Source organism: Falco rusticolus, chromosome W (genome assembly GCF_015220075.1).
Source record: "Falco rusticolus isolate bFalRus1 chromosome W, bFalRus1.pri, whole genome shotgun sequence".
Classification (NCBI taxonomy): domain Eukaryota; kingdom Metazoa; phylum Chordata; class Aves; order Falconiformes; family Falconidae; genus Falco; species Falco rusticolus.
In genome coordinates, this window is record NC_051209.1 from 841474 (window position 1) to 850985 (window position 9512).

General features: G+C 46.4%; 1 long non-coding RNA gene across 1 annotated transcript; it reads right to left on the reverse strand.

Annotated features, from left to right (window-relative positions):
• Positions 1-620: 620 nt before the first annotated feature.
• LOC119140791 lies at positions 621-3289 on the reverse strand. Its single transcript, XR_005101717.1, has 3 exons — positions 3151-3289; positions 2768-2930; positions 621-895 (listed from the first exon to the last, which is right to left on the reverse strand). It is a non-coding gene; the product is annotated as an uncharacterized LOC119140791 (long non-coding RNA).
• Between the last annotated feature and the right edge of the window lie 6223 nt (positions 3290-9512).

Genomic DNA, 9512 nt, shown 5'->3' on the forward strand with positions numbered 1-9512 from the left:
TTTTTCCCCAGGATCAGCCTTGATGCCACAGCCTTGTGCCACAATGCAAGAGGGTAGGGGACCGAAACTCCGTCTGCCTTGCAATTTTTTTCCTTAAGCTGGAGGGTTTAAAGCTGGATCCCTACAGTACATAAGAAAAAGGCTTTTTCTATTGTTCTTTTTCTTTTTTCTTCTTTTTTTTTCAGTTCCCTCCCTATCACTGAAGCAAACACATGTAAGTGCACCCCTGCTTTTAAGACAGCACTGGTTACTTCGCTGCTCTCCTCACACCACCCCCACCACCCCCAAATTTCAAGGAGAACATACATCTCATGAAAATTTAATGCCATATGTAACAAAGCAAAATGAATATTTAATTGGGGCTTTTATGTGAAACCAGATAACAAAACCATTTACAGAGAAAAAAAAATAAGCCCTCTAATGTTTGATAAAAACTGGTACTGAAGCAGTTAAGCTATTGGCAACAAGCGGCTCCTAATAAACACTCAGCTAATTCTATAGGAAAAGCACTAATTAGAAAAGCAATAATAATCGGTGTAATTGCTCTAAATTACCCTCCTCATAGAGAAGTAGTGTGTTTGGATACTGAAACGCAGCTGCTCCTGCTCCATCCAGGCGCTAGCAGCCGAGGATGCTCTGCTTTTCTCTGCTGCCCTCTCCAGGTCCAGGAAGGTGGAAGAGCTGTCACCTCTCCCATCCCAGGGAAAGATGGGGGAAATGCTGCACCCGGGGCACCCTTGGGTGTCCCAGCCTGCCTGGGCTTAACCTGGGATCACTGGTAGCATCACCTGGATGGTGCTGGCTCAGGAAAACACAGCGTTGGGCACCAGAGCTCGGGTTGGGGTGGCTAAGGAGATGCAAGGAGGGTGGGTAGGTCCCTCTGGCCATCCAGCTGCTTAGAAAATAGGAAGAATAGAGCTTAGTGGTCTGGACACATTAGACGGGCCAGGGCTTCATAAACATGGCCTAGAGCACTGTGGAGCTGCATGCCAAAATATGACCAGGGGCTTGCAGCAAGAGCCGGAGAGCCACATCGCTCCTTGGGGTCACCTCCTCCCCACGTCACCTCAACATGGGGACCCGCTGTGACGGTGTACTCCCCCCCAACTGTTATTTTCCATAGCCCTGCTCAAGTGATAACCACCAGTGGCGGTTGTAATGGGTGCGTCTGGCCACAACTGCTGCATTGGACTCAAAGTGGCTTCTGGGGAGAAAGATAACAGCAGGATAGCCAAGGGCTAACTGCAGCAACGTGCCCACCTCACCACAGCACAGGGCAAGGCCAACTTAAAGTTTGAAAGAAACTTATTTTTGTAGTCGGAATGCAAATACAACTGTGAGCCAATTCCCTGACTCCAGAGGTAGCGGGCAGCCCAGGGCCTGCTGAGCTCCCCCGCACGGCAGCGGGCTGCACCCCAGGGGCTCCCCTTGAGCAGGGACCCTCCCAGGGGAGCTCCTGGAGGCTGAGAGATCCCTTGCCTTGCCGCAACAGATCCTCTGTAGGTGATTAAAGGCATGCTAAACTTGGAAATCTTACCAAAGTGATATAAAGGACTGATGGTGCACATATAATCCATTACAAACATAAACCGTTGACCAAGTCTGGGACTAAGTCTGGATCCAGCTGCACCTAAACTCCCCTGCGGGAAGTGGTTTAACACAGGGGGGTCCTTTCTGAACCTCATGACCCAACAGGAGGGTCTCCCTGACAGTTCTGTCTGACCCCGTCCTCTGTGCAGTAAATAATCAAGTGTACCTTGCTGTCAAACCTCGTTAAACTGCTGTAGCATTTACTATCAAACTTCATTAAATCTGTTTTCTATCAGAAAACGTATTGCTGCTTCTCTTTTATGAGTGAAGTTCATCACTCCATCCACAACACCCATGGAAACACAGAAGGGATGAAACCCACGACTCTTAGATACTAAAACACAGTGGAGAGCCCAGAGCTCAGCTCTCAACGTGAAAATGGGAACATAACCTCCTCTCCAGCACATGGGATGCCTGGAGGCAGGGTGCATGAAGACCTCACATCCTCATGGTGGAAGCATGTGAGGACTGAATCGGCCCTTCCTCTGCAAGGGATTCCCAGTGTTTTATTGTAAAACTCATGGTTAGGAAGATGAAGACACTGAAGATGCTGTGTCTTTTGCAAAGTTCAGATTACAGTCAGATTTTGGATATTAGGAGCTCCCAAATGCCCCTCACCCCATGCTGTATGCAGAACATTGAAATTATTAGTGCAATGATGCACTCTTGTGCAGTATTTTTTATCATTGGCAAATTTCTTTATGTAACTTAAGTAATAATGAAGAGAATAACAAATTTTCATTGATTACGTGTCTGTACCAGCCAGCGAGGTTGCACTAGGGTTGATGACCAGCATTTTCAGAGCAGTAAATAACTTCTTTTTACTGCGTGGGAAAGTAAAGAGACAAGCTCAGAGTGACTGAGGTGGCCAGCCTACAGCTGGGGCTGTAGCCCAACCTCACTGGTTTCCTCCAGTTGTGACACTGAGCTCTTCCTTCTCCAAAAAAGCTAAATTTGTAGCAGACCAAGAAGCCCTGCTGCTAGTTACCAACCTACATGCCTGCACAAGTCAAAACCATCCTTGACTTGGTGCTTTGGTGACAAATAATCCCATCAGCATCCTATGGTGTCTCCTCCCTGGTCTCACCTGCTTTAATAGCACAGATTAATCCAACAGTACTTCACAGCTGTAACCCAGTGACATGCAACCATTAGCTGATAAAATAGAAATACTCACCTCTTGGAGCATCCTGGGAGCTTTGCTTTTCTCAGTGGTAGGTTGGTGACTATAAGATCGGGACAGCCTGTCCCTAGGTAACCATGGCACAGCTTCCAGATAACAATAGCCAAAATCAGCCCAACACCAAGTTCACGCTCACTGATGCCAGGCAGGCCAGAATCTGGGAAATGAGACATGAAAACTTATTCGCTACCAGTTATGGTGCGAATATGCATTTTGTGCTGCAAAGGCCACACACCGAGCTGTGCTCCCATGAGTACTTTGCTCATATTGCATAGACCTTCCCAGCAGCAGAATGTGGCTTTCATTATGTAAATTTAATTTTTTAACATTATGTTATTTTATGGCTTGAGCAGCTTTCCCAAATAAACCTGTATTACCTCTGCATGACACAAAGTCTGTGATAAATAAAAAGGTGGGTAGATGTCCTCAGGGTTGGGGGGTTCCAGGCAGGAAGCAGGGATGGTGCAGCAAAGCCCCAGGCAGGTTGGCTGAAATGATCATTGAGTTCCCCTTTAGAGTTTGAATCTATAGATGGAAGATATACAAGGACAACTCTGAAATGTTCTTCAAAACTAGTCCCAAATGGTGTGATATCTTGATTCACTTCCAGCAGCTCCCACAGCAGTAGAAGTAGTATTTTTTCTGGGGTTTGGGGTTTTTTAAATTTAGTTTCACTGATCTTGATAGAATCATTACAGAGAAAATTATTCCAGGAATAAAGTAAAATGGTCAGAGCCCATCCCTAAATTTTCTCTATAAGCAGAAAATAAATGCAGAAACCCAAAGCAATGCCTTGGAGAGTCAAACCCCTCCTGAGCTCGGGTTTAATTCCCTTACTTCAGAGATGCTACTCATGCTGCACTGCAGCCTCAGAGAGTGGACAGTCGCACTCCAAGTTTCCCTGTGTAATCACGTTTAAATCCTCATTGCTTCCATGCATACTTCAGTGTTATTTATATTGGTTTAACGATCCATTAAGCAAATACTGTACTTTGGGAAGTGCTACTTTACTTATGAACAATTAGTTTCTCCAGCGTTCAGCGGCACTAACCACAAGGAGGAGTACTACAGGGCAGAGCTGGCTTGGAGTAGGGGCTTGGGGCTCTTGGAGTGGGGAAGGGCTTTTGGCAATATTAACATAACCCTTTCTAGTTTTGTGTATTTAAATATAGATTTGGAGGGCATTCAGAAGGGGTTTTTTGTTTATTTTAAAAAGAACTTTCTGTAGGAACCCAGATTAATTGCAATCTGATCACACTCAAGAGGGGATTCTGACCTGGTAGGATTTACTCAACTGGAGCCCAACTCTGTAAATATTTCCAGAGTTTGGATGCTGCGGATAGGCTCCAGTCAGCAAAGCACATACCACCGGCAGACCTCATCTTCCTCTTCACAGACATTGCAAGGTCCAGCCATGCACATTGAAGCACATCCCATAATAACCATGTGTTTGGCCAAGGCATGGCCTTGGCTCCTGTGGTGAACAGCCTGGTTCTCAGCTGTACTCAGCCCTGGGATGGCCATGGGGTGGGGAGGAGCCCACAAATGCCCTCCCAGAAAACCAGAGCTGCGCCAGGACCTTGGGAATGAAGAGCAACAGGTTCACACAAAGAGGGTCTTTGCAGGCAAGCAGCACAATGAAGGAAATCCCAAGGTAAGGGAAGGGATGGGATTTGGGCCATTACCCTTCACAGGCAGATTTTCAGCCAGATCAGCAATGAGATGCAACAGGTACAGTGCTGCCTTGCAAGCCCATCAGTTCAACCCACAATTTATTTTAAAATTTTTAGGTGGTTTTTTTTTTAATTTTTATATGGTCTTCAGTTGGGCAGTTGAGCTTGTTTTATCTTTCCAGTTTGCTGTACGCATCAGGTGAGCCTCAGCTCAAGGGAGCAGGGTGAAAAGGAACCAGAACATATAGGTGGGCAGAAACCAGCCCATGGCAAGGAAGTAGATGGGGAGGATTTGGGGACATCAGGGGACCAAGGGGCCTCCCCTGATCCTGGCAGCATTTGGGGCTATGAGACCCCACGAGCACTGACACCAGCTCCGGTCTGCAGGAGCCAGGGGACAGGTTTGTGTTCCACCTAATTAAGGTGGCTGGATCTGCCCAAAGTGTGTGCCAGCTCTTTCATGTGCCCATTCACCCTTTACTCCTTTCCGAAGTGGTCTCTTGTATCTTAAGACCTGTCTTATTGTGCTTGGTCTGGCAGAGTGGAAAATTTAATTATAAACTAATTAGTTTCTAAGTTACCAAATATCTTCAAATTACCAGGCATCACCTTTCCCAAAGGGGGAAAACAACATAACTTACCTATATCCAACATTTGACACTGCTGGAGTCAAGAGCATGGAAACAAAGGATCCCCAATTGCTTATTGTCTTGGCTCAAAGGTTGAGTCTCATTTATGACAAAGCTCTAATTAATAGTTTATTACCCATAAATGACCATAGCTTCTTTTGTTAGCATTTAATATTATTAGCTAAATGTTTGCTTTGAATGCAGAATGAGGTTATCTTTGAAATCAATTTGTTTGGCTTTCCTTGGTCTTCAAGGAAGGCTGCCCTCCAGCCTGTTGCTGCCATGTTCCCTGAGCCTCAATCTATTGGTATCAGCAGCTTTTCATCTGACACCAAGTCATTGACATGCTGTTGCTCTGATTACTTGGTCACTGAAAGGTCACATAGATATAAATACCATTTTCCAATTCTTCTCATAAGTGGATCAGTAATCCTGCGAAGACCAGCCAGCTCTTTAAGACTAACGTCAGCAGTGAATCCTGTTCAAATTTAGTTTTTCCAGTTCACACACCACCTGTGGTACTCTGCCAGCATGCAATACCTTTCAAAAAGATTATGGTGGGGTTTCTTCCTCCTTGTTTTTTCCCTTTGGTCCTTTGAAAGGCACCAAAAGGAGAGCCCAGGCAGCAGGGTGTGGACACAGCATCTGCCATTGGGATGACGACAAGCTTCCACTCCCTGGTTGGTTTTGGAAGGGGCTTTGGGTCCAAGTGGCACACTGTTTTCATGGCACTAGTCCAAAGCATCCTCTATCCTGGCTGGTGACCTGGTAGCAATGGCAGGGACATCCTAAGGGGATTGGGGGAGGGAAAGGGCAGGAGGGGCTTCACATTGAGCAGTGTGATACCCAGTGGATGCTTTTGACCTTTCCTTATGTCTCTGCACAGTCATTTCAGAGTTTAAGGCACTTACAGATGGGCGTTCTATAGAACAGGCTGGTGGAGATGCTGCTGATTCCCATGTGAGACCTCCTGCTGCCATCACAGCATGTCATGTGGGAAGGGGCCAGGCAGGGCAGGCTTGGGGGGCAGCCCCTGCCCCAGAGACCTTTCCTATGCTAGATGAATCTCCCAGCTTCCCGTTACTGCCTCAATGCCACTTCTGCATATGGGATCTGCACAGGGTAAGAGGAGAGAAAAATTATTCTAAGCAAAAAAAAAAAAAAATAATATATTCTGTGCTTCCCCCATCATTCTTTTTCATGTAACTTCATCTCACTTCTTGCCACAGTATCTGTCTAGTGCTGAATATGCTACAGGGTAGCAGTGACAACACTCATCACTGCAGATGAACAGCAGATTTTTCCATTCTCTAGCAGTCATAAAAAGATAACCTAATGGGAAGTATAAAAGCAAAAAGTATTAATAAGTTTAAAACTTCAATTGGGGGTCAAACTTTTTTTTAACTGGAGCATTTAAAAGTTTTTTGCCCAACAATTAAATTTAAAGTAAAAAATATTTTGAATAGAAAAAGTTATTTTGCTTTGAGAGCATACCTTTGAGATATTCCTTAAACATTTCTTAAATTCCTTACTTTTTTTTAAATCCCCTTCCTGTGACTCAAGAAGTTTGGCAGAAGAAATGTTAAAAGTCACAGAAGCGGGGTTATTCCTCAACAAGAGTTTCAGTTAAGAAAGTTACCCCTAGTTTCCTTTAACGCAACGTGCTGTGGATGGCTGCAACTCCATGGCACATGGGAAGATCCACATCCTTGCCTGTTCCAGCAAGCCCTGGTGAGATGCTGGTGGGATGGCCAGGAAATGCTATTTGTGTTAAACAAAGGCGCCTGCTCCAAACTGCGGTCACTGGTGTGTCTCACTCCTTTCCCTGAGACATGCTTTAGTACCAACATTTCTCTTGTTATTGAGTGCTTCTGTCCCTTGCAAAACACCTCCCCAGTTTTGCTTCAGAAGCTCTCACACTTGAACACCCCATGGTAAACTCCCAGGTTCTCCATTACATCCATGTCCCACTGTCACTCTGACACCTCTAGCCACCACCAGAAATAGTGCCCGCGGCTGAAGGGACTGTGGCCAGATCCAGCACCACTTGCAGGAGCAACCATGGACATCCAGCCCTCACCACACCTGATTTTTGGAGATGCTGATGCTTGGCAGAAGCCACCCTCCAAGCACATGGGGCTCTTGCTGCTCATCGCATTGTGGCATCCCCAAAAGTGGTACCCAAACCCTGCGCAGCCTTTTCCTCTCCAGGAGGGCACAGAGCTGCCGTTGGGGAGCTCTCCCCAGGACACGGGACATCGGCTTTTGCCACGGGAAGGCCACCCCACCAACCCACGCTCCACATTTCACAAGTCCCCGGTGCACTAGACAGCCAGCCCGGGCTCTCCCCATTCTCCGTTCTCTGCTGCCATCAGGTGGATGTTTGATTTTATTCAGGTTAAAGCAGCAAAACTGTGTGTTTTCCCTTGGTTTAACTAACCATCTAGGCCACGGGCAGGAGATTCCCCGGCCTTTGGTCATGCAGGCAAAGCCATGGGATCCTGGAGACATAGGAAGATATCTGTTATTTTCCCCTTTCCCAAGAACAAGCTGATTTTGGAGACCACAACGAGCTGGCCAGACCCAACAGGCAGCACTGTTGGGTCTTGGTCTTGTGTCTAAGGTAGTGGTCTGGATCCAACCCCATCTGGGAGACTGGCATTATTTATTGCTCCCCTTAGCCAGCACCTCCCTTGTAAATCCCACACCAGCAGAGGCAAGATTTTAAGCAGTGACAGGACTTAGCACCAGCACCCACCTTAGCACGACCGCAGGGCCAGATTTCCTCAGATTTGCTCAGGAGTTCTCCAGCGTGGATGCCCAAGATGACACAGGGCAGGGCTCGTCTTGAGCAGGGCACCACAGCGTTTTGGAGATCTTTTGGTGCTGAATGCACCAGAAGTGAAGCTGCAGGCAGAGAAAGAAAAGCAATGCACATTTAATTTCCCAGCCAGCTTTGCTGAGAGAATCATCCAGCAGCCAAAAGCTACCTCAGATAAGGACCATTCCTAACACCACAAATGCATCTTCATGACACACCACACGACTTCTGAGAATTGTTTCAAATTGCAGTGTTTGTAAAGGGTTTTGGCATTGTTCTGCACTTCTCCTGGAAAAGAGTAGCTAATTTAAAAGGTGCAAATCACTATTTTTCATGCCACAACAGCAGCACCAAAAGCCCAGAGTATTATCTCAGTACCAAAATTTGGACTGAGCGTACCTGTGCAGAAAAACTTTGGTAGTTTGATGGAGGAGTGAGCCAACCAGACTCTGCTGAGAGCCAGAATCTTACCAGGACTTTTGGTGCCAAAGCAGTATGATGTGAAGTGTCACCTATAACTTGGGCCAACATGTTATTTTTGTACAGCAGTTAGCAACAACGATGCCAACTCATCCAGTCACCTCACATAGGGGCTGTTCAAAACAAATACTACATGTGCTGCTTCCTTATCACCTCCAAACATCCACCTCTGCTGTTTTATTCCCAGATCTTCTGTTGAATTTCAACCCCTTCCGCTGCTGGCGAAGTCACTGAGGAGAGTTTTTGCCACCCATCGCATCTCCTCTTGCCAGGCTGCACACTCGCTCCCAGTCTGGCCAGTAGATACTGGTTCACCAGTGCCAGACCAAACAGAAGAGAAATACCAAGCTCACTTTGCAGCAGGGTAGTGGTGCGGATTGTCCTTCTAGGTGGCCCTAGAAGATGAGACAAGATTGAGCATCCTCTGTTAAACACAACCTAAACTGGTGAGTGGGTTCAAAAAGCCGTGGGAGGGGAGAGCCTGGAATGATGACAGCACGGGCACAATTGTGCAAACTGAAAAACCACGAGACTTAAAATTAGGCAGAAAAAGCCCAAAGCAGCAAATGAGGATATTGAAGAAGGTAGCTTAATTTTTCCCAGTAGATTTTGATCATCTACGAGTTGTCCAAGCACTTCTCTTCCCATCTTGGTGGAAAAGGAGGAACTAGGAAAGCAAAGCGACTGCAGTGCAGGAGCCAGAACCACTTCTCAAAGCACCAGCAGCACCTCTGCTGGGCCACAAGCAGAGCATGGCAAAGGCAACAGGAGAGAGAAAGAGAGAAGCAGCCACAGAAACAGACTCCTCCTTTCCAGGCATACAAAGTGCTCATGGCCTGAAAGTCCTCCATCAGCTATTTTTCCCCATCTGCCCCTAAAATAAATAGGATGCTCAGGCTTTGACAAAAGACTATCAGCAGAAGGCAAGGTTAAAAAAAGCAACAATTCAGCCAGTTAACTGCTATCGCTGTTCCTTCCTATCTCTGCATTCTTGATAAACAAATTCATAACAAGATTTTACTGCTCCGTTCCCTGGAGCAGTCTATTAGTCTGTCGTTCAACATGCACTACCAGTCAAAGCCGAGCTCCCACAATACAATATCCCTTAAGATGATCTCCTTTGCATTTGCTATGAT